The following is a 26,246-nucleotide window of genomic DNA, read 5'->3' as shown; positions in this document are numbered from 1 at the left end:
ATTCCAGTTTATTTCAGCAGCTGGAAGGAGGAGTCACATAACTGTCCAGCTGATCTGGGACAGTTAGTTTAGAAGCACTAAAAAATGCCATTTAAATTAATGGCCTGTGCTTATTCAAGTTTACCTATTCTTGAACACTTGTTGGCATTTAGGCTCATAAGAATTCCCTGTAGGAACACTTTCTCAGTTGGTTGGCTTTAGCAAATGAAAAATACCTTTATAACTACAAGGAGAACCATGTCGTGGGCTAAGAAGGAACAACCTACAAAGAACTGATATTTTTAAAGCAAAAGAAAAATTTTTAAGACAGATTTTTTTTTTGGCTTTGTCAATATTAAAAAAACCCCTAATTCCATTTTCTCACCATATCCATATCGATGTCTTTTTCTCCCTTATGAATAGGTTTCATAATAAAACTGAGAGTTTGGGACCTTTCTGTCAAATAAGTTGAGCTGAAAAGTGATTAGGGTTACAGTTTTAAATTGCTTCACAAAAACCTGTGAATTAAATCAATTTCTTGGATGGGTTTAAGTAGTGTATGTATATGTATGTATATCCATATATAAGCACACAGGCTTTTATAGCTGCATGTTACTTTGATGCTGAGATGTGCTTCTGTATGTATAGTAGGATGGTGAGCAATGCGTGATCTTGGTTCCTCTTCCATGCAAATGATGTTGCTTGTTCTTAATTCTGTTGTGGAAATGGTGAGTCACTTTAATTTACATAGGCATACAATGGAGAACTTGACCTCAACATTTTTTTTTTTTGCCTAATTAGATATTAATTAAGTCAAGAGAGACTTTCTCATTAACTTAAATAAGTACTGGACTTTGAGCCCTGAAGAAAGCTTTATATTTGATACAGGATTTATGCCACTATAAATTTGGAAAAAAGAAAATGAAGGTATATCATATGCATTCAAACAATAACTTCAAATAAAGCTTGAAGCATTACTTTATTTATTGCTGCTGATAAAGTATTTCAGCAAGAAACTGGCATTTATTTGCGTGTTTCTTAGCAGCATGAACAAGTTCCAAAATTATGGATTAAAATTCATGTCAACCTCTATTCATGCATTGCAAAAGATTAAGGGGAAAACATATTCAAATTTGGCTAGACTAGGTCAAGTACTGAACTAAGTGTGTGTAATGTCATTTGCAATGCACAGTGATGAATAGGTACTGGAAGTCGAAAAAACTCTTCAGACAGTTATGGCTGCAAAATTTGTATTTGCATTTCTGATTAAAAGTTTTCCATACTTGCCAGTGTCTAAAATGGGAAAAATTGAACATTATGCCAGAAAGGATCTTATAATTAACTAGTTTGAATCTTCAGGAATTTAATCTGAAGGAGTATGTGATTTCCGTAATAAAACCTCTTACAGGAACACTAACTTCTTAGTAATTACAATGAGGGACAGTAGGTGACTTGTATAAGTAATGTAAATGCACATGGGATCATTTTTTGGTGCTGAGGGCTACTGAACTCTGTCTAATCTGTGCTACTATAGTTGCTGTTGCCCAGAATAAGTTGAGAGTGTCCCAGCTGCAAGCTGTTGGCCCTGGCCTTATCACAGAAAACATCCTACAAGCCTTTTCATCCTCTCAACTATGTACCTCAGGCACTGCAGACACACCATGTTCCTCTCTCATCTGCCCTATGCAGGGCATGTCATCGTGGCTGCAGCTGCTTTATAAAGGGGTTCAGCTCCACACAACTTCAGACTGTGGTAGTGGCCACTTTCCAGCCACCATGCCTATCACATTTGCCCTCCCACACTGCATCTTAGGATGCTCAGGCTTCTGGGGTTCCTGTTGTTTCTGCTCATGTCCACGCTATGACATTCCTCAGGCAACGTGACGTCCATTCCATTTCCCCAACTTGAGGCTACCAGACTGATGCTCAGCACTGTGATGGAAACTTTACGTTTCTGATGGGAACACATTGCACTATAAATGTGGCATCCCATGGGAGCTGGTGCTGAACATCAGATGCAAGAAAGCTCTTTTCCCTGGGCACCACTTCCATGAACCCTTACTTATGGAGAAGGGAGCTGCCATTGTTCTCTTGAGCTTTGCTATCTCTGAGTCTCAGTAGTCAGTGATTAGCTGGTTTTGGGTCTTCAAGTGCATGATAGGACGACAATGGTGGCAGACAGAGAAGTGATAGCAAGATCGCTGACCCATGATTAGTGTCAGAAATATTTATTAGGCCTCTAGTCTTCTTTGCCTATTGCAGCCCCCCTAACTGGGTAGGAGCATTTGCTGTAATTTGAATTCTTTCAGAGTCCTTTGTGAGTGCATCAGCAGTAGCAGCTGTCATTCCTTTCTGTGAACCACCATGGAGGCAGGACACCAACTATACTCTTTGAGTATGTCTGTCCTTCATGAGCAATCCAGAAGAGCATCCTCTTCCTGACCATGGATGTCAGCTTGCAGGGGTGTACCCTGCCTTGTGAAAGGTGCCACTTCCCAGTTACAATCCTGACTTTGGCCACAACCAGAAGCATCATGCTCACTTCTGTTGGTCCCTTCAGGATCTCACTGAAAATTGGATTCAGTTGTGTGTCAGTAATCACGTCACCCCTCCTCAAGAGTCAGTCTTGGTGTGTGATTACCTGCGGTGCCATCAAGCACTTGTGCAAGGACACTGGTGAGCAATTTCAAAGTGATGCATTACAGCAGAACTGGTCCTTGCATTCCTTTTTGCCAGGCTGTCCTTGCAGCTATGAGGATGCAGACATGGGGATGTCTGTTCCTATCTGACTTGGGGTTTGTTGCAGCCCAGTCCTTATGGATAAGGTGGCAGAAACCTAAAAGGCTTTTCAGAGTTCCAGTAATGATTTTTAAAAAAGCCACAAACAAACAAAACCAAACCCCAAACTGGCTTCTCTCCCTCTAAACATCTCAGAGACACAGTCTTTGCCAATTCCCCAGCTACCTCTTGTTCTATCTGCGCTCTCTTAAGAGCTTCACACTGACAGCCTGTTTCTAGGCATGGATTATAGCCTTTTGTCTCTTTGCTACCACAAGGGTCCACCGGCGGCAATATCGCACCAACCGAGACTCCCTGATTCCCATCCATACGCTGATTTGTCAACTGGAGAGCCAAGGAGTAATCACCAGGACTCGCTCACCCTTTAACAGCCCCATTTGGCCAGTGCGTGCAGTATATGCTCCCTGTTGTGCTGTTTATCATCGGTGGGAACCGGGCTAGAGTTATCACGTTGTTGTTGTTTGTAACACTGGTTTATGATATGATAGAAGTGCAAGCCGTGAAACTAATCGGGTGTTTGTACTCGGCATTGTTGTCACCTCTGTACTTCGGGAGCCGCCTATGGGAGACTATTAATAATTGTACCTTTTACCTTTTTTCCTCTGGGAACCAATCTGTGGAGGAGAGATCTCCGTACTTCGGGTGCTATCTCCTAGAGAATATTAATAACTGCACTTTTTACCTTTTCTCCTCGGGGAGCCAACCTATTGGGGAGACATCTTCCCACATCTTCCTTTTCTTTACCAGGTTAATTGCAATAGCATTGAAGGAGTTTGTAAATTTTGAATATCCTTGGGATGTTGAACTTAGTATGGTCGTACTGCTAGGAATCAGCCTGTTCCTGAATGTGATTCAGATCTTGCCTAGGGTTAAACAACTATTTAAAAATACCACCCTGAGAACGCCCGATCTCGTCTGATCTCGGAAGCTAAGCAGGGTCGGGCCCGGTTAGTACTTGGATGGGAGACCGCCTGGGAATACCGGGTGCTGTAGACTATTACTATTATTATTATTTTTCATTATTACTATTGTTAGTATTATATTTTACTTTAGTTATTAAACTGTTCTTATCTCAACCCACGAGTTTTACTTTTTTTTCCTTTGCTTTCCTCCTCCTCACCCCACTGGGAGGGGGAGGGGGAAGCGGCTGCGTGGTGCTGAGTTGCTGACTGGGGTTAAACCACGACAGCCAGGTCTCTCAGTCGAAACTCTCAAGATGCTTATAGATCTCTGCTCCTTCTCCTGTTTCTCTGCCATCTCCTTTCTTCATCTCTGTAATTTAAACAGATAGGAAATGTCAAAAAATGCCTAATGTGTTGTGTAATGCTTTGTTTGCCTTTCTCCCCTAGTCAAATCCATTCTTCCCAAAAGACCTTGGTTATTCTCACCTCCTTCCCTGCTACCCACCACCACCTCTGTAGCAGAAATATTCCTAGAGTGTACAAACATATATAGGTCTTCTACCCCACTAGCCAACAACTTTTACAATTTCCTTGACAAAGACCAAGAAAAAAGGTGGAGCACTGTGGTCCTGGATGAGTTGCTCACTCCCATAAGGAAAAGAGGCTTTATTGGAAAGGAGCTCTGAACCAGACAGCTTAACAAATTCTGGTGAATATGACAAGGAGTGGTGGAGATGGCAGTGTGTGGGGTGGGAGAGGAGTGCCTAATGACCAGCATGCCTTGGAGAAAGGCTATTGCTGCAGCAGCAGAGAGGGTGGGAGGCAGGTGTAGGAATACCACCTTCAGGACCTAGGCAACAAGGGGTTCAATAACATCTGAAGATCTGTGTAGGCTGACACACAACTGCAGTTGTGCTGCAACACCCTGGAATGACGATACGTATCCTTCCCTCTTAGTCATGCCATTTTGAGTTTTGTCTTCCGTCTGAGTTGCAAAACGTGTTTGCTTTCTTCACTCCTCATACCTCCAAGTCATAGGTTAAGTTCGGGATTTGGAATGACGGAGATCCAGGTAGAGCTGGATCTCTGTATTTCTTACTCCATTTCTCTCAGATGGCAATGACAGACTTCCTCTTCTGAAGACACTCATCAAAAACACTTGTGGACATTTTGCGTGTCAAGGGACTGAACACAAGTTGTGTAGCTTCCTAGACTTGGGTTTTTGTAGCATGATTTTGGGCCATGTGTGACATGGCAAAAGGGAATAAGCCTGTACAGATATGATGCCTGTTGTGATACTGCTGGACGACTATTCTGAATGACTTTATATTAATAATTAGCAGTAATTGTCATTAATATTTAGGAACTTCCTTTGAAATGTGCTAAATCCCAAATTCTGTCCAGGAATTGTCTGAAAGTCTGTTCGTTGACACAGGACAGAAGTGTGCCACTTCTGTTCTGTTAAAAAATTAACCTTGTAGAAAATACCAGTGCCTGGGAATTCATAGGTATAATTTGTATCTTCTCTGTGTTCTTCTTCAAGTTTCCAATGAAATGCTTGAGTACTGCTTAATTTACTAATACAGATATAGTTTGCAATATCTCCTGAATTTGGGTGTGAATTGCTTTGTCATCAAGGGAGCCTACAGAGATACTTGGGACCAAGGTGTTCTCATCTCTAAGTAGAGCTTTTGTTGATTAAAACTCCTAATTCAGGTATTTAAAGTATGTCTCAAAAATGGTGTAAGAATATCCTCTAATTTACAAGCCTCAAAATATTTTGAAAAAACATCACAGGGACGCATTGAGAGGGAATGAGCTGCATGTCCATTTCTAGTAGAATTCTATTCTAATACACTTCTAAAAGTATCAAATAGGTAGGATCAAACCTTGATATTTTTTATGTGACTACTGAACCAGGCAATGATTCTAGCAATGATGTATCTTAAACCATATGAGGAATTTATCCCCATTTCTATTTGCTGTGCTCTTTGATATTATTCCAAAGATTGAGTTATTCCTCTTTACTATCATTAGTAAAAGGAATGTTCTTTATAATGAGTCACTCATAGCAGCATTCAGCGTTTGTATTCAGCTTGGTCTCTAGATCCTTTTCAGGATCATTTCATTTGAGAGTACCGACTTTTATCTCCTAAGTGGTTTGTACATTCTTTGCTCCTAAATATGATCTGCATTAAACTGTATTAAAATGCATATTGAAGCCTTTAATTTGAAACTTAATATATTTTGAAAAATGCTTCACTTGGAACAATTGTTATAGGCCTGATGAAGAAAGTGGATGAGGTTATGGGACATTAAATTAGATTTTTCACATGGTACTTTCTGGCAAAGTATACTCATTGTCATAACCGCACTTTCTTTCCCTAATAAACCTAGTATTTCAATGACATTTTTATCTTTTAACACAAAATTCACAAACAAATTAATTTCTTAGTTATTTTAACTATAAAATATATTCACAATTTAAAAATTGTAACAGTCATTAGACCAGTCTGTTCCTTCTATCACTGCATTTATTTTAATTAAAAATATTTTTGTTTGGAGTAGGGAATTTTATATATTTATTTTTTCCAAAACAGTCCTTTTAAAAATTATTTTCCCCTAGACATTCAGCATTATAATTTTTCACTTTCACAAAACAGAAATGAAAATACATATTTTCCATTTTTTACCATGAATCTTTTTTTTTTTAGTATTCTAACTTCTCCAAATGTGTGAGAAAATATCCCAAACTGGTATGTTTAAAGAAGACTTAAACATGGAAAGGAGCTTATTAATTGTCCCTTATTCTTTCGGCTTGGGTACAGGAAAAAGGATGAAAAAACATAACATGAAATTCCCATTTTTTTTAACTACAGTGGAAAATTATTTAACACATATATTCCATAAAATCATTACATTACTGGAGTAATATAATTTAAAACTTCAGTATGAATTGTGAAGTTAGAAAAAATATTTTTTCCTATTCATTTGTCATTTTAGTTATCATAAGTGAGATCTTCAGATAAAAAAAATAGTAAACTACTGACTTTGAAATCTAATTTTCAGTTAGTTATTGCTGTCATACAGGAGAAACAGAAAAAAGTTAATGTTACTAAAAGTCTTTTATCAATGCAATATTCTATATTTGCTTATAAAACTGTTCTGAAGCAAAATATGATGGAAAATTAAACAATAGACTGGTATTGCTATTCACTATAAGAAACCTGGCAATTTCTGCAGAACCTTTTTTTTTCACTGAATTAGACTTTCCAGCTCTCTCTTTATTTGTCATAATTAACTCACTTCTGAGCAATCTTTCATTTAAAATAAATGGTCTTAATCGTTTCCTATCATATGAGACATTTTCAGTGATTTCTAAAGTTAAATCTTAGAAGAGTGAGCATTTGGCCCCAGTCTACATATTTAAATATGTAAAACATTTTGAGGTACTTGGGAACTTAAGTGACCAGTCCTGTTCTGGCTAGGCTGTAAGACCAGAAAAGCAGAGGAGTACCTCATCCTAGCCTTTGTCATTATTTTATATATTATGAATCACTTTTAGGAAATTATCACCTTAAATCACTGTACTTTTAGCAAGTTAGATTTGCTTATGTACTTATAACACGTACAATATTGAAAAGGGCTCAGTGCCAACTGCAAATTAAAATGAGTGTCAGAAACCTATGAGAAAGTGCTAACAATGAGCAGGGATAGAGAAACATTTGGAAGGTTTAAAAAGAAAAATAATCCAATTTTACTGTGGGCCACTTCATAAAAAGCTACTCTTTCGGCAGCAGAACTATTCATTTAAACAAAAAAAGAATCTAATTGATATATCTCAGATCTAAAGGGAAATTTATATCTTTGTGTTCTTCTACAAATTTCCAGTGAAATGGATGGGAAAAGAAAATATCAAACTTTTGTTTAAAATAGCTATTAAGAATAACAGATATAGAACAGTAAAGAAAACATAAAGAAAACAGACATCTGACTGTGATTCCAATTATTAATAGTTTTTGGTCTTTGTGCATATATTCTTCATGGAGGGTGAATTTTATAGCAGAATCATGCATCTTTCACTCTTAATGATCCCAGAAAATAATGTTTTGAAATGAAGTTGACAATTTCAATAGGCAGCTGCTAAATTTACAACATATGGTATCACGTAGCTTTTTTCTTTTTTTAAAAAAGAACGATAATTCCTATGTGTATTTACAAGCCATTAAACTAATAAAATATGAAAAATAAATCAAAGCAAATTTATGTTTAACTGGAAGATGAAAAACTACACATCCAGTCTTTATGGGAGGACTTGAACTTCTGAAGCTGTAGTAAGGAGTATTTTAAAATGCATTCTAGATTAATTTTTAAATTTTGGACAATTAAAAGTAGATAAACATTGTCTTTCTAGCAGACATAGAAATTCACATATGCTGAAAAAAAGAAGGTAGGAAAACACCTCAAAAGTAGTTAGCAAACAGGCAGGTCAAATTTGACCAGTTTACATGACAGAGACAGAATGAAGCCCTGCAATAAGAAGATATGAATATAAGCTACACATGAAATACATAGCTGGTTGAAAATTTTCCAGTGGCATATGGAAATTTTTAAAGCATTGTTTTGCGAAAAATGTAAACTTATCCTGTGAATGTGTACTTTCTGAATGATCTGAATATGAAAAATGTTTCAAAATTATTAATTTTCTGGCTTATTCAGTATTAACATGTTCCTAATTCCACTTCCCCCCTCCCCCCAAGAACTCTGTTCATTATTTTGTTTTCTTTTATTTATTAACAGTTAAAAATATAAAAGTTTGTTGCAGGTTTTTTGGGGGGTTGGATTGTTTTTTGGTTTTAATTAAAACAAATCCAAAAATGTTTAAATATTTTGATTTGATAACAGTATTCATGGAAATCTTATGTTCTGAAAAAAATTTTGTTTGACAAAAATGTGTATATTTATATATGAGCAATATATATCTATGTTTCTACGTGTGTGTTTTGCAAAAAAATAAATTCATTTCTACACAGACAAGAATGGGGGAAAGTTTCCCTCAACAGATGAGGTTTCTTCCTGAAGCTTTACAAAGCTGTAATTCTGATTTATCTCTTCAGCTGAGAAGATACAAATGCCTGGCTGTATGTCCAATGTGAGAGATCAGGGGTGCACTGTTCTCAGCTTCTCACCATTTTATTTTGTATTGTGCTGAACTATTCACCAAAGTAGGGGTAGGGACACTGTTTTTTCCCAGCCATCAGACTAAACTGATGACTGATGCAGCTTCCTAGACAGAGCTCCAATGGGAACACGCTGCCACCCAGGTGTCAGGCTGCAGGGTGTGCCCTACTCTATGCCAGTACCGGACGGCAGCGGTGAGCACACCTGTGGGAAGTGCGCCCAGGTAGAGGAACTCCTCCGCTCAGTGACAGAGCTCTGGGAGGAGGTGAATAGGTTGAGGAGTATCAGGGAGTGCGAGAGACAGACTGGCTACTGGAATCGCACCCTACCTTCCCTGGGACAGGCCCGACAGGCAGACAGGACACATGATACGGAGGATTCCCTGTCCTCTCTCCACCTGGCTGAATGCAGTGACTTAAGGGATAGGGGGGAATGGTGACAAGTTCCTGCCCGGCGCAGCAGGCGTGTCTCCTCTGTGACTACCCCATCTTCCCAGGTGCCCTTGCATAATAGGTACGAAGCTTTGCAAATGGAACTGAACAATAATGAGGACGATGGTTCATCTAGTATGGAGGCATCGCTGAGGTTAAGTCGGCCTGCGCTCTGTGTCAAAACTGCTTCCAAAAAGAAAAAAAGACGAGTCATTGTCATAGGAGACTCTCTCCTGAGGGGAACAGAAGGCCCAATACGCAGACCGGACCCACTTCTTAGGGAAGCCTGCTGCCTCCCTGGGGCCTGGGTTAAAGATGTGAAGAGAAGGCTTCCCACCCTGGTACGGCCCTCAGATTATTATCCATTATTGATTTTTCAGGTAGGCAGCGATTGCAACAAGTTGCAACAAGAAGGCCGAAGGCAATCAAGAGAGATTTCAGGGCCTTGGGACAACTGGTTAAGGGATCAGGAGCACAAGTAGTATTCTCCTCTATCCTTCCAGTTGCAGAGAATGATGAGGGAAGAAACAGGAAGAGCCAGCAGATCGATACCTGGCTCAGAGCCCGGTGTCACCAGCAGAATTTGGTTTTTTTTCATCATGGGTCTGTCTACACGACACCAGGCCTGCTGGCGACAGACGGGGTACACTTGTCTCAAAGGGGGAAAAGGATCTTTGCACAGGAGTTAGCAGGGCTCATTGACAGAGCTTTAAACTAGATTTGAAGGGGGAAAGGGATAAAACCAGGCTCGCTAGAGATAAGCCTGGGCACAACACGCCAATGTTTGAGGGACAGTGTGCTAGGGAGGTCCCTCAGTCTGCCATCTCAGTGGAGGTAGAGGATGGAGATCCATGCGGCAGCTAAGATGCAAGAGTTATTGATGTGTTAGAAACCACGGAAGCACATGAGAATGGTCATGTAGGAATTACGGCTTCTCCCCCCAAGAAGGTGGGGGGATCAATAGCCCAACTGAAGTGCATCTACCCCGATGCACACAGCATGGGCCACAAACAGGAGGAGATGGAAGCCATTGTGCAGCGGGAGAGCTATGATATAGTTGCCATCACGGAAACATGATGGGATGACTTGCACAACTGGAGTGCTGCAATGGATGGCTATAAACTCTTCAGAAGGGATAGGCAAGGAAGGAGAGGCTGTGGGGTAGCCCTGTATGTTAGGGAGAGTTTTGACTGTCTAGAGCTTGATGATGGTGATGATAGGGTTGAGTGTTTATGGGTAAGAATCAGGGGGAAAGCCAACAAGGCAGATGATAGCATGGTGGGATTCTGTTATAGACCACCCAACCAGGATGAAGAGGCAGATGAAATATTCTATAAGCAGCTGGGAGAAGCCTCACAATCGCTAGTCCTTGTTCTTGTGGGGGACTTCAACTTACCAGATGTCTGCTGGAAATACAATACAGCGGAGAGGAAACAGTCTAGGAGGTTCCTGGAGTGTGTGGAAGAAAACTTCCTGACACAGCCGGTAGTGAGCCAACTAGGGAAGGCACCCTGCTGGACCTGTTGTTTGAGAACAGAGAAGGGCTTGTGGGTGACGTGATGGTTGGAGGACCCCATGCTGGAGCAGGTGGATGCCCGAAGGACACTGTGACCCCGTGGGGAAGCCTGCGCTGGAGCAGGCTCCTGGCAGGACCTGTGGACCTGTGGAGAGAGGAGCCCACACTGGAGCAGGTTTGCTGGCAGGACTTGTGACCCCGTGGGGGACCCACGCTGGAGCAGTCTGATCCTGAAGGACAGCGCCCGTGGAAGGTATCCACGCTGGAGTAGTTAGTGAAGAACTGTAGCCTGTGGGAAGGACTCACGCAGGAGAAATTCGTGGAGGACTGTCTCCTGTGGGAGGGACCCCACACTGGAGCAGGGGAAGAGTGTGAGGAGTCCTCCCCCTGAGGAGTAAGGAGTTGCAGAAACAACATGTGATGAACTGACTGCAACCCCCATTCCCCATCCGCCTGTGCCGCTGTGGGGGAGGAGGTAGAGCAAATCAGGAGTAAAGTTAGGCCTGCAAAGATGGGAGGGGTGAGGAGAAGTTATTTTTAACATTTGGTTTTATTTCTTATTTTCCTACTCTGATTTGACTGGTAATAAATTAAATTATTTTTTTCCCCAAGTCGAGTCTGTTTTGCCTGTGACGGTAATTGCTGAGTGATCTCCTTGTCCTTATTTCGACCCACAAGCCTTTCCTTATATTTTCTCTCACCTGTCCAGATGAGGAGAGGGAGTGATAGAGCAGCTCTGGTGGGCACTTGGTGTCCAGCCAGGGTCAACCCACCACAAAATCGCAGGAGCAAGCTGTCCCTATGTGCCGAAAGATGAGCCAGCAGGCAAGAAGACCGGCCTGGCTGAACAGAGAGCTTTGGCTGGAACTCAGGGGAAAAAAGAGAGTTTATGACCTTTGGAAGAAGGGACAGGCAGCTCAGTAGGACTACAAGGATGTCATGAGGGTATGCAGGGAGAAAATTAGAAAGACCAAAGCCCAACTAGAACTTAATCTAGCTACCACTGTAAAAGACAATTAAAAATGTTTCTATAAATACATTAGCAACAAAAGGACGGCTAAGGAGAATCTCCATCCTTTATCGGATGAGGGGGAAAACATAGTGACAAAGACTGAGGAAAAGACTGAGGTACTTAATGCCACCTTTGTTCTCGGGGCAGCCAGCCCCCTGAGCTGGAAGACAAGGACAGAGAGCAGAATGAAGTTCCCATAATCCAAGGGGAAATGGTTAGCAACCTGCTACACCACTTAGACACACACAAGTGTATGGGGCCGGATGAGATCCACCCAAGGGTACTGAGGGAGCTGGCGGAAGTGCTCACCAAGCCACTTTCCATCATTTTTCAGCAGTCCTGGCTAAACGGGTACGTCCCAGTTGACTGGAGGTTGGCAAATGTGATGCCCATCTGCAAGAAGGGCTGGAAGGAGGATCCAGGGAACTTCAGGCCTGTTGGTCTGTCCTCGGTGCCAGGAAAGGTTATATGGAGCAGATCGTCTTGAGTGCCATCACACAGCACGTACAGGACAACGAGGTGATCAGGCCCAGTCAGCATGGGTTTATGAAAGTCAGGTCCTGCTTGACTAAGCTGATCTCCTTCTATGACAAGATGACCCGCTTAGTGGATGAAGGAAAGGCTGTGAATGTTGTTTACCTGGACTTTAGTAAAGCCTTTGACACAGTTTCCCACAGCATTTTCCTGGAGAAACTGGCTGCTCATGGCTTGGACAGGCGTACACTTTCCTAGGTAAAAAACTGTCTGGAAGCCTGGGCCCAAAGAGTGGTGGTGAATGGAGTTAAATCCAGTTGGCGGCCGGTCACAAGTGGTGTTCCCCAGGGCTCAGTATTGGGGCCAGTTCTGTTTAATACCTTTATCAATGATCTGGACAAGGGGATCGAGTGCACCCTCAGTAAGTTTGCAGACGACACCAAGGTGGGCAGGAGTGCTGATCTGCTTGAGGGTAGAAAGGCTCTACAGAGGGATCTGGCCAGGCTGGATCGATGGGCCAAGGCCAATTGTATGAGGTTCAGCAAAGCTAAGTGCCGGGTCCTGCACTTGGGTCACCACAACCCTATGCAATACTACAGGCTTGGGGAAGAGTGGCTGGAAAGCTGCCTGGCAGAAAAGGACCTGGGGGTGTTGGTCAACAGCCAGCTGAAGATGAGCTGACAGTGTGCCCAGGAGGCCAAGAAGGCCAAAGGCATCCTGGCTTGTATCAGAAATAGTGTGGCCAGGAGGACTAGGGAAGTGATCATCCCCCTATACTTGGCACTGGTGAGGCCGCACCTCGAATACTGTGTTCAGTTTTGGGCCCCTCACTACAAGAAAGACATTGAGGTGCTGGAGCATGTCCAAAGAAGAGCAGTAAATCTGGTGAAGGGTCTAGAGAACAAGTCTTATGAGGAGTGGCTGAAGGAACTGGGGTTGTTTAGCCTGGAGAAAAGGAGTCTGAGGGGAGACCTTATCGCTCTCTACAACTACCTGAAAGGAGGTTGTAGCGAGGTGGATGTCCATCTCTTCTCCCAAGTAACAAGTGATAGGACAAGAGCAAACAGCCTCAAGTTGTGCCAGGGGAGATTTAGATTGGCTATTAGGAAAAATTTCTTCACTGAAAGGGTTGTCAATCGTTGGAACAGGCTGCCCGGGGAAGTGGTTGAGTCACCATCCCTGGAGGTATTTAAAAGAAGTGTAGATGTGGTGCTTAGGGACATGGTTTAGTTGTGGATGTGGCAGTGTTAGGTTAATGGTTGGACTCGATGATCTTAAAGGTCTTTTCCAACCTAAATGATCCTATGATTCTATGCTTCTATAGTATCTGGTCCGAGATCAGTCTGAGTGTGAACTCCAAAGTTCATAACGTAACTTATTCTCCTGATCTGCCTTTCCTACAGACCCCATTCCCCAATCCCCATTTGTATTTTTTTTTAAAAAGTGCATCTATAATTGTGTATTGTTGCTATAATACTTGTGTGAAATATTTGTCACTATAGTCTATCACTTCATTGCTTATGCTAAATCGAAGTTACGTCTAGTGACATCTGGTCTAGCAATAGTAAATATTTTATGCTGTTTAGATTATTTCATTTTGAAGAGGTGCATAAAACGCTTCAAATATAGATTCTTTTATTATTATTATTATATCCCATATTTTTATACATATATATTATACATATATATATTATACATATATTTATACATATATATATACATATAAAAAATACATATATTTTTTTCTTTCAGGCATATTTTGTGGTTTGTTACTAGTAAGAGCTTTTCCTTTTTTGTTATGTGATCTGTCACACATTCAGCTAAACCTTAATTATATATGGCTTTTTTTCCTTCATTTTGTTAGCCAAGTTCAGTGCATCCCTTATTAAGCCAGTAAAAAATTCCCATCAAAAGTGGGAATAGAATTTCAGTAGAAAATTTGGTTTTTAATATAATGAAAAGTTTTAATGAGCAATACCTGTTGTCTTCAGAAAATATCTTCTTGTTGGCATTGCAAAGAAGAAAAGTCTTCAAACTAAAATATTTTGTCAGAATAAATGGGAATTGTAGTTCAATTGCCTTTATGTACTTGTTTTTCTTGAGCTAGCTTCCCAACCTGGACAACACTTCCTATAGTGCACGATTCTGATAATTCACCATAACCTTCTTTCCAGGAGAAAATATGAGAGCACCCTATGGGAAATAGGATGAAATCCGAGAATATGGCTTGAAGACAAGTGTGAGAGCAAAGCTAATCAAACTGCAATCCTCATAAGGTATAGCAGCATCTTTTTATTATTTTTTATTATTATTAATATGATTTTATATATGACAGCCAAAGATAACAGGGCTTTCTGGGGCAAAATTAGACAAAAACATAATTTAGTTTTAATAAAAAATATTTCTATTTGTCTGCTGACACTGGGTTTTTTTTCAAGGAAAAAAGCTTATTAGTTATAACAGTGAATTCTAATCCAGTTGCTTTGTAAAGCTCAGAGAAAGGGCTGAAAAGTACCTTTTTATTCCAGATCTGTGAAAAAAACAGAAAAAGTGAAGCATTCCTGTTGTCTACCTAAATTTCCCTTGGTGCATGATGCAAGGAGGACTTATGTCAATTACAGACATTCCCAGAGGGTGATGTGAGTTTTAGGCAGCAAAAACTCTGCTAGGCTAGCTCATGGGAGTTTCTGTGCCGCAAGAGTATTTGATGCCTTCCAGGTTTTCCAGTACACCAGGCTATCAGATATGTAACTTATTTAAATAATTATTTCTTTGTTTTTAATGACTTATTTGCTGCTTTGAAGAATAAAAGGAAGTTAAATATCCTTTTTTTTTTCCTAATGAACAGTTTTCTTTCAAATTGAATGAAGATATATTTTTAAGTCAGTTGGTATTAAAATAATTTCAAAAAAGAAAAAAAAATAATTTTTGTTGATTATATTTACCAGAATATTTTGAATTTGAGATGTAATCTTTCTGTGAAATAGAGTACTCTGTTATAAAAATCCTACTAATATATGGGGAGTAGATTTAGGCAGCCACATCTGCCAACTTCAGTGACAAAAAAATATGTTATCACCACTTTTTCTATAGGAAAGGAAAGCTATCACAGATTATTTTAGTGAGATGGATTCCACTGTGTTCTGTTGTGCAACTTTGCTCTGTGTTAAGCTTTAGTTAGCTGCTCCTGAGCCGAAGGACTAAAGGCAGCACGTTGGCCCAGGTGTAAGTGCAGCCTTACACCTGGGCTGCTAGTGGTGACAAATGAGAAGGAAAGACCACAGCTGGACACAGGCTGAGTTATGTTTAAACTTCCTGAATTTTTTTCTGCTCTTGATATTTAAGACAGTGAAAACTGTTCGTATTCTACTCTACCACTTCATTAAAAAAAATACATTTTTCCAAACCAGAAACATACTTCAATATGTTTGCAAACTTAGGCAATGTTTTATTAGACTGAAAATAGTATTCCATTTTAAATAGGGATAAAACTGTTACATCTCTGTTTGAGATAACCTACCATACCAATTCTATGTCACACCTTACTGATTTTTCTACAGAAATACAAATATGAGGTAAGACCAATGACGAGTGGCGTTCCTCAGGGGTCAGTATTGGGAGCAGTGCTATTTAACATCTTTGTTGGTGACATGGACAGTGGGATTGAGTGCACCCTCAGCAAGTTTGCTGACGACACCAAGCTGCATGGTGCGGTCGACACGCCGGAGGGAAGGGAAGCCCTTCAGAGGGACCTGGACAGGCTTGAGAGGTGGGCCTGTGCAAAACCTCATGGAAGTTCAATGAGGCCAAGTGCAAGCACATGGGTCGGGGCAATCCCAAGCACAAATACAGGCTGGGCAATGAGTGGATTGAGAGCAGCCCTGAGAAGAAGGACTTCGGGGTGTTGGTTGGCAAGAAGCTCAACATGAGCCGGCAATGTGCGCTTGCAGCCCAGAAAGCCAACTGTATCTTGGGCTGCATCAAAAGAAGCATGACCAGCAGGTCGAGGGAGGTGATTCTCCCCCTCTACTCTGCTCTTGTGAGACCTCACCTGGAGTACTGCATTCAGCTCTGGGGCCCCCAACCTAAGAAGGACATGGACCTGTTGCAGCGAGTCCAGAGGAGGGCCACAAAGATGATCAGAGGGCTGGAGCACCTCTCCTATGAAGACAGGCTGAGAGAGTTGGGGTTGTTCAGCCTGGAGAAGAGAAGGCTCCGGGGAGACATCATAGCAGCTTTCCAATAACTAAAGGGGGCCTACAAGAAAGCTGAAGAGGGACTTTTTGCAAGGACATGTAGTGACAGGACAAGGGATAACTGTTTTAAACTGAAAGAGGGTAGATTTAGATTAGATATAAGGAAGAAATTCTTCACTATGAGGGTGGTGAGGCACGGGAACAGGTTGCCCAGAGAAGTTCTGGATGCCCCATCCCTGGAAGTGTTCAAGGCCAGGTTGGACGGGGCTTAGAGTAACCTGGTGTAGTGGAAGGTGTCCCTGCCCACGACAGGGGGTTGGAACTAGATGGTCTTTAAGGTCCCTTCCAACCCAAACTGTTCTATGATTCTATGATTCTATGACTTGATGAGTCACTGTCTGGGTTACTATACTTGATGTTCCCTTAGCTTACATTTAATAAGAGCAAATGAGGAAAGAAGGTAAGCATGGTAATTGATGTCTCTAAAAAATAAATCTATCTGTGCAATTTTTCAGTTAGTTTTCAGAAGCAAGGTGTTATTCTGTATAAATGTGTGTGTTCTGAAGTACATATGAAGTATTTAAGCATATGTATCTCAATATTTTGCTTAAACACATTTCATTGAACCTTTATCAGTGGTTCACAGATTTTTTTACAAGATTACTTTTGGGTATTGATACTTTCACCACTCTTCGTGTCATACCAGTTTCTCTTCCTTCCTCTTAGTATTACTGTCGTGGTTTAATCCCAGCCAGCAACTAAGCACCACACAGCTGCTTCCCCCTCCCCCATCCCAGTGGGGTGGGGAGGAGGAAAGGAAAAAAAGTAAAACTCGTGGGTTGAGATAAGAACAGTTTAATAACTAAAGGAAAAATAAAAATACACTACTAACTAATAATAATAATTGTAATGAAAAAGAATACAACAAAAAAAAGAAATAAGAAAAGACAAGTGATGCACAATGCAATTGCTCACCGCCCACTGACTGATGCCTGAGCAGCAATCTGCCCCTCCTGGCCAACTCCCCCCTGTTTATATACTGGGCATGTAGTTCCATGGTATGGAATATCCCTTCGGCTAGTTCAGGTCAGCTGCCCCAGCTATGCTCCCTCCCAGCTTCTTGCACACCTGCTTGCTGGCAGAGCATGGGAAACTGAAAAGTCCTTGGCTTAAGATAAGCGCTACTTAGCAACAACTGAAACATCAGCGTGTTATCAACATCATTCTCACACTAAATCCAAAACCCAGCACTGTACCAGCTACTAAGAAGAGAGTTAACTCTGTCCCAGCCGAAACCAGAACAATTACAATGCAAGTTGTATAAATTGGAGGATATGCACATGGAAAAGTTTTGTTTTAGAAACCGTTAGGATTAATAACAAGCTGTGGTATATTGGGACTTTCTTGAGAAGGAAACATCTTGGGTTACCAGAGTGGATGGTACTGTTCCTTTGTCCTCTGTGCTCTGGCTGGACTGCCAAAGCTGTTAAAATGATCCAAGTGAGTGCAGAAGATACCACCTAAATAAATGCTTGAACTGAACTTTGACATAGGATCACCTGGAATCCTAGAAAGTATATGTTTTTAAACAGTGTGTTCTGTTGTCTAAAAGTAATTATTTTTATTATTTTTTTTAGGAAACTGAGAAACTTGTAATTATCCTGGTTTTTAGAGAAAACCAGGATTGACAACTTTCACAGGGAGATATCATCTACAGAGAAAATACTCAGGGCATCACAAGAAAATTATTCTTACGCACATACGAAGTATGCATTATGTACAGTCTTAGTCAAGGGGCTCCTAATCTTTACTAAAAAATGTACATATTATAAAACACTCAGAGTTCATTCACTAAATTTATAGTAATAATGCAAAATTCAAACAAAGTACTATGCTTTAGAGAACATACTTTGTCTCCAAAATGATTATTTATTGTGTGATTTCCACAGAGCAGACCTCAATAATAAATCTTTTTGAATTTTCTCATTAAAAAAGTGGGAGGGTTTGTTTGTCTTTTTTTATTGCTTTTGTTTTTGTATCATTTTAATTTTATTATTTGTACAATTTCATATCTGCATCCAGGCATTTAAACTCTGGGGAATTATGAGAGCCATACTACCAATTTGTTTTCCCTTAATGTCACTTACTTGAGCTGTTGTGCTTGCAGGAAAAAGATCAGACCTCTTTGAAGCTATATTGGTATTGTTTTAGGAGATTTTATTATTTCTGCCATATGATGGAATTTTAATACTTTAATAATAATAATAATAATTTTGTGTGATTTGTTATAAATTGTAGCTCTTGCAAGTAAAGCATATCATGAAGCTATCATAATATAATAATTTGGAATCAAATGCTCCCTGAGGGGAGAAAATTTGTTTTTTTTTCTTTTTTTTTCCTTTAAGATCATTAGGATACTAATAGTAAGTCTCTTATTCTTTCTCTTATTCACATATTCATCAAAACCGACTAAAATCATTATGTGAGGAAGTACGACCTAGAAATAAGAACTTTTCCTGGAGCTGGTTTAGAAATACCAACATCTGTTTTCTGTCGCTACTGAAAAACTTTAATAAGTATTATTTTGTGGGTTTTGGGGAGGGGTGTTCAGAAAAATACCCCAGTTCTTACGACACTTCATTGACAAAACTCAAAAATTATTTGATACTGAAATGTTCAGCACTGGACTTTTCAAGATAAAAACAGTATTTCCATTTTGAAGTGTTTGCTTTACGTAGCTCATACCTCAATGTAAAAGGTATTTCTGAACTGGCACATGGTAAATTTCAATTTTAAAAATGTTGAGGCTTTTAATAAAAGATGTTTGGTTTAAGATCTGTTTTAAGGACATTTTATGGTTTCAAGAACTTCGGTTCTCTCCATATTTCTTAAAAAATGTTCAGAATTTCCTGAAAATTAATTCTTACTGAGGTTTTACACAGCAATTGTAGAAAGCTGATAATAGCTACATTTCCTCTTAAACTCTTACCACCTCTTAATGAATCTGTCCCGAAATCATTCTGAATTTTAAAAGCAATAATCCTGAACTGAAATTAAAAGGCAAAGATGTGGAAAAGTTATCCAGGAAAAAATGTTTTGAAACTCTCAAGTTTTGACTTAAGTGTTGATGCTTTTATTCTTTATATGTAATTTTAAATTGAAAAGCTATGAAAAGGGAAAATTAGATTGTTTCCTAATATTTTTCTGAATTAAAATCTGTTGGAATTGTTATTTCTGAATTTCATAAATTTTAAACAAAAGAGTATTTCCCTATGGAAAATTTTCTTGATAATTTTTCAACTGGTTATAACCAGTTGCACACTTCCCCTATAAGTACTTCCTAACCTACCTTAGGTTTAAATTCTTTCGCTGCTACTATTACAATTTAAAAAAAAAATAAATCTTTGTTACTCTTTTACAGTTTTGATTGTTCCTTTGGCTTCTCAGTCCCACACTTTAAGTAATTTCTGTCCAAAGATATGCTCCTTGCTTTTTCAATTAGATAGATTTTCTAATCATTTGTTTCCATGAGTGAGCAGAGAACTTCAAACCACCTATCACCCTGGTAAGTTCAACCGGGCATACATGAATAACAAACTCATGATAAATAAAGGAATATTTGCTGAGCTATCCTGCCTCTGCAAGACAGCCAAATGTTTGTTGAGACCATGATTTTTCACATTATTTCAATAATTTATGCCTCTCTTACTGTCTTCATTCACAGTACTAGAAGACAAATAAGGAGGTGATAAAAATATGGTATTGCTGGTAGATGACTGTTACCTGATCTTGTGAGCTGACCTAATGCCTGACATCCTCAACTGAATTCAAACACAGATTAAAAACCATTAAAAACTTCTACCTAGTCACTTTTCACAGAGAGGAAGAATGGGCCAATAATTAGAGCACTAGTCATGAATTTAAGAAAATAGGATTCAATTAAATATGTTACCATTTGTATATGACCTTAGATAAATTACTTAGGTTAAATTTTCAACAGTATTTGGTAGCCAATGTGGAATTCATCTCACTTAAATTTAACTGTCAAAAATGAAAGCATTTAACCTAAGTAGTTGTATCAGATCTCTTTATAGGCAATGAAGTAGAAAGATATGTCCCTCTAGAGCAAATGTCATCCCACTTATCTTTTTCTGCCTTAGAGAGAACCTATATAATTAGCTTAAACTAAATGCTTTGCTCTTATAACTTTATCCAAAATGAACTGCTGATTTCTGTGACTAAGTTCTCTAGTGAGTGGTACTTTTCCTATGCCAGTGATAACCTGAGGATAACTGTATTATGTGAGATGAGCCAATAAATTGGTAACAGGTGACATGGTTGTCCTAAAAGAAAACTGCATTCTTAACGTTCAAGTATGTGAGACACCTACAGCATTCTGAAACTGGGTAAGCGATAGGTCACTTAAAATACACAGTCTCCTTTGAGGACAGATGGTTATGTATGTAACGTGTTTATGGAAATGTGTGTGTCCACATACACACATGCACACAAGAATGCAAACTAATACAACTAATACATATGCATCGATCTTCCTCTTGAACATCTGCTGCATTTGACTTCATCTTTGCCACTGCAAGGGAAAGACATCACAGGACATTTTTCCTTGAGGATATAGTAAGAGACTCTGAATGTTGAGTCTAAATACATTCTTCAACACAAATGTTTTAGATATTCAACATGGGCACAATAGAACTAATAACTAAGTCAGGGGAAGAGGAAGAATGGGGCTTACGGAGCCTTATATAACATAAAGTGGCACTTGACAAATTATATGTTGAGTACTTAATTATGCAGATAGAAACTCTGCAAGAATATGATCACAAGATTCCCCAGAGTGTACATTAGAAAATTAATAAAAGGACAATTAGAAATGTAATATATATACTGCTTACTATCAGAAATGGATCTCTTTCTCAGTCATTTAATCATATTTTATGTTTTACACTCAGTAAAATTAATTTTATGAACATATTTCAAGTTAGTATTATTTCATTATTGATCTGCAAATCTTACTTCTGTATTGACATTGTAATTTCTCCTTTGTATTCTGCTTTTTTGTTTGTTTGTTTGTTTGCTCGCTTCATAAGTAATTTTGGTTCACTCTCTTCAGACTAATTAAACACAGCAGAAAAATTAAAACTATAACCGAAAAACAATCTGGTTTGGGTTTTTTTAGAAAACTTTTTAGATTATTAAAAATCAGTGTTTTGAGCTCCATTTGATTTTGAGAAGTAGACTTTTTTCATCTTTTATTTGAGCATGCACATATGCAAAATCTGTGTCTTGCAAAAAGATCATCAACACCTTATCTGAATAGGTGTTTACAATGTAGTGCAAAATACACTCAGCTTTTAGTTTCACTGGGAATGGGATTCTCGCGTCTGAAAGTCCCTTAGTGAAAGTCTGAAAACATGCCTATGAGAGGCAATTTCTTTATTTCCTTCATTTCTTCATCTATTCAGTGGGGAAAATACCACTCAAATTGTGGCAAGGATCTCTGACTGATTCTTTTTAGTCATTTTGAGATTCTCTAACTGGTCTACAGACCTGCATATATATCTGATCTGAAACTTAGTTAAACCTGTTGCAGCAGTGAAAGGGCATGTCCTTATCCTTTTCCTTTAAAGTGCAAGGCAGATGAAGAAGCAGAGTGTGTTTGATCTAATCAAACAGCAGGATGAGATACAAATTATAGAATTCCCAAATGTTAATGCTCAATTCTTAATTTCAGCAGGTGAAAGTGGACAAAAAGAGGAAGTCAAGAATGCATGAGCCTTAAGCAACTTCCAGATGTGTAGTAACCGAGTAAATATGGTTTTCCAATTGCTCTTGGCAGGCTGTGTCGGGTCCCAGGGTGTGGCTGGGCTGCCCTTGGCCTGGGCAGGGCTGAGCTGGGTCTACCAGGTGCCCCGTGGCCAAATGCCCATTGCCCAGCCTGTCTGAGCTCCAGCTCTGTGAGTGCCGCCAGGGAAGGGGCTGACAGCCCCAGGCAGTCCCTGCCAGACAAACGGCCCCGGGGATATTGGGGGCCTGCGGAGAAGCTTTCACCCCTTCCCTGGGAGCAGGGGGAAGGGAGCAGGCTGGGGAAAGAAACTGTATAAAAACGTCCCCAAGCAGACCCATGACTGAAGAGGAATACTCGTCCTTCCCCACAAATATCACACTCCTCCTAGCAAAGACAGAAGGATGCTGAACACCAGTGCCTTGCTCTTCTTGAGGAAGACTGAACCTGTCAATGGAAAGTGTCCAAGAGGTGTGCTGAAAGGTTGAGTGTAAAACTAGTGAAAATAGGTAGATAATAGGACGGCTTCTTCTGTAAAAGTTTTATAACAATCTATAACTCTACTGTCAATGAGTTTTTTCTGATTTAAGTAGGTGATTTTGACTATACGACTATTAAAACATAGTTGGACTCACAGTAAATTCATGGATCTGTGGCGTACTCTCATTTTTCCGTAACAAGACCTCAAGTAAAACAACATTTAAATGCAAGTTCGAAAACAAGTGATTTTGCTATATAGTGCAACATTGGTTGTACTTCTTATTACTTTTCTTTCTGCTTTCGTTCAGCACTTTACTGTTGGCAGAAAATACACATTTTTGTAGTAAAATCCAGATTAAGTAGCATCCCAGTGCCATAAATTCAAGGTATAGCTCTAAAAAGTATGCGTGCAATAGCTGGGTTTTCCTGTGTTGGTGCTCACTTCACAACAAAAATTAAAATAAGGTAAATCCACATCACATGTTAAAATGTACCACTGTGCACATCCTCCAAATGCTGCATTCAGACACCACTGCAATGAAGCTGGTTATTACTCACGTGTTGATACTATTTTCTTAATATCAAGATAGTACATTGACTATAAATAAGACAGTAATATTTCCTCTAACATAAAATTTTACTCAATTTCCAAGTTCAAAAGTTCACAAAAAAAAAAAAAGATTTTCAATGCTGAGTCCTGCAGGTCCTGGAATTAAAATACATTTGTTGTTTAGCATCTTTGAATTCAACACATTAAAATTTCTATTAAATAAATGCTACCTGCAATCATAGTATATCTGGTGAATTTCAATGTAAATGATTCGGTCACAGTTTGGTGAAGTACAGAAGACAGATTTGGACCTTCCCTCATCTTAGTAACCTCTGCAGACATAAGAAAAGTTCAAATTTTTTTGTTTTAGTTAAATGGTTTGCTAGATGTGACAGGTCTAGAGCACAAGTCTTATGAGGAGCAGCTGAGGGAACCAGGATTGTTTAGCCTGGAGAAAAAGAGGTTAAGGGGAGACCTTATTGCTCTCTACAACTACCTGAAAGGAGGTTGTAGCGAGGTGGATGTCGGTCTCTTCTCCCAAGTAGCAAGTGATAGAACAAGAGGAAACAGCCTCAAGTTCCACCAGGGGAGGTTTAGAATGGGTATTAGGAAAAATTTCTTCACTGAAAGGGTTGTCAGGCATTGGAACAGGCTGCCCAGGGAAGTGGTTGAGTCACCATTCCTGGAGGTATTTAAAAGAAGTGTAGATGTGGTGCTTAGGTACATGGTTTAGTGGTGGAGTTGGCAGTGCTAGGTTAATGGTTGGACTTGATGATCTTAAACGTCTTTTCCAACCTAAATGATTCTATGATTCTATGTGTTGGGTTTTTTCCCCCCAGTATTTCAAGTACTGAGTATTTTGAAGTTTAAGAAAAGAACATCCGAAGATTACAATACCTCAGGTAATACTTTCAAAGAAATAGGACTTCAAGAAGTATAGTAAAATGCTTGCTGGCCTAAGTCCTTTTCCAAGTTCACCTGTAATTCTTATAGCTGTTATTTATTATTCCTTTCTTTAAGGACCTAAGTACTCAACTTTGTGATCAAAGCAGCAAAGTTTTAGGATATGTCATTAAAAATTAAAAAGAAATATCTGTATTTTTGACACATGCTGTTTCAGTTGATAGAACTGCAAGATTTTTTGTCATTATTAGCTAAAATTCAGTTATTAAACAACAGGCTTTGGTTCAGTGACTAAAATAGTCTCTTTTTTATCTTTTACTTGTTAGTGTGTCTATTATTATAACTCATGCTGGGTTAATGAGTGTCACATCAGTAGGCACAAGATGATGTACCGAAAACACTTTGAGATTGCTTTCAATTTAACTCCATAGGAAAAATACAAAAGATTTATAGTTGCAGTTTTTTACAGAGATGGCAAACAGTCTTTTATTGTGTTATTATTTATGTAGGAGTGTATATATATAGACAATATATTTCCTGTACCAGTGTGGCTGACCAACACACTCCCACAATGGAAGAAGGCTCAGAGAAGGACACTAGTGATATGCTCATGAAGTTCAGGGAAGAATAAATAGAGTGGCCACAGCTGCTGTAAAGAAAACTGAACTTACCTCAACCCAAAAGGGACAAGGGAGTGGCTGTATCAGTTAAGTGGATCAATTGGTTGTGTAAACAGTCTTCCCTGAATTAATCAAAAAGGTGTGAATATCTTCTTGAGCTAGAGAGACCAGCTGATCACTCTTCTTCATTCTATGACAGAGTTAAAGTGTAATCTTTCAAGATCACTAGGTTAGCATGCTTTAAACTATAGAGGGTGAGTAAATTGTCAAGAACGCTAAAGGGAACAAAGAAATAGACTAAATATTATTCCCAAATATTCTGCCATGTTGACATGTGTCTATAAGCAATTTTTTATCTCATTTTTCACCAGAAAAAATTTCCCATTTTGAAAACTTCTTTGAATTCCTGAGTCAGCTGATGCAACATATTTTTGTCTCTGTTATTTGATTTAGCTGTCTGTATCTTGAGGTGAAAAGTAGATGCAATCTGGGTCAGAGAGAGCTGCAATGCCCAACCGTGTGAGTGGTGTTGCATGGCCCTGTAAAGAGGCAGAGGGGATACAATCCTGCCCTTCCTGTCCCCCCCCAAGAAATTTCTGTGTTGTCTTACGTCTCATGCTTGAATTATATATGCTTCATACTAGACAGGATGTTGTTACTTGGTTTATTTATTTATTTTTAAAGTTTAGCAAGAAAGTGTCCTGGTCTCTAAAAAGAGTCTTTGGGCAACACAGTAATCAAAATAAAAGAGTTATTTTATGTGTCCAATGTTGTTATTAATTAAATTCAAGATACACAGTTCTTTGTGACTATCAAAGGGGATTAGTGTCACTTTACATATATATATGATTAAATTGGCAGTTATATGTTAATGTATCTAAGTTCCTTTTTTGCTTTCTTTTCATGTAATTTACTTTTATATGACTGTGCCATCAGTCATGCATTCTCTGTTGCGTTGTTGTTTTTAAACACCCTGTTTCTTGCAAGAACTAGAGAAAAGAAATTTGCACAATGACCTACTAACACTAGGTAGAACACCTGTGGACAGATGGATGTTTGAAAGCTTCTGAGCTAGTTTGAGCCATCTTGAGAGCCCTCGTGCCTCTTCTGTGCTCACCCTTTGTCAAGTAGGGCAGAAGTCCAGAAAGCACCTATCTTCTTAACTATAGGAGCAGTCTCAGCCCTTCAATTGTTTTAGACATTCTTCTATTGTTTGAGTCACTATTTGATCTGTTGGCGCTTCATTTTTTGCTTATATGTGTCCAGTAATTCTGTTAGAATCTCACTTAATATTATTTAATTATTCTTTTTTTAAGCTTGCTAGGTGGTCTCACTTTATTTTCTACACAGCCTGTTATTCCTCATTACTGTTCTTGTTGCAACGAGAAAATGAGAACATG

The 26,246-nt window shown here is 39.3% G+C and overlaps 1 pseudogene; it reads left to right on the top strand.

The window, feature by feature from the left end:
- The first annotated feature begins 3,655 nt into the window (after positions 1–3,655).
- Positions 3,656–3,774, top strand: LOC127029794 (uncharacterized; annotated as a pseudogene).
- Positions 3,775–26,246: the final 22,472 nt, after the last annotated feature.

The sequence above is a fragment of the Gymnogyps californianus genome, chromosome 1 (assembly GCF_018139145.2).
Source record: "Gymnogyps californianus isolate 813 chromosome 1, ASM1813914v2, whole genome shotgun sequence".
Lineage (NCBI taxonomy): Eukaryota > Metazoa > Chordata > Aves > Accipitriformes > Cathartidae > Gymnogyps > Gymnogyps californianus.
The sequence above is the reverse complement of the archived record's forward strand: the minus strand, read 5'-3'. Positions and strand labels throughout refer to the sequence as shown.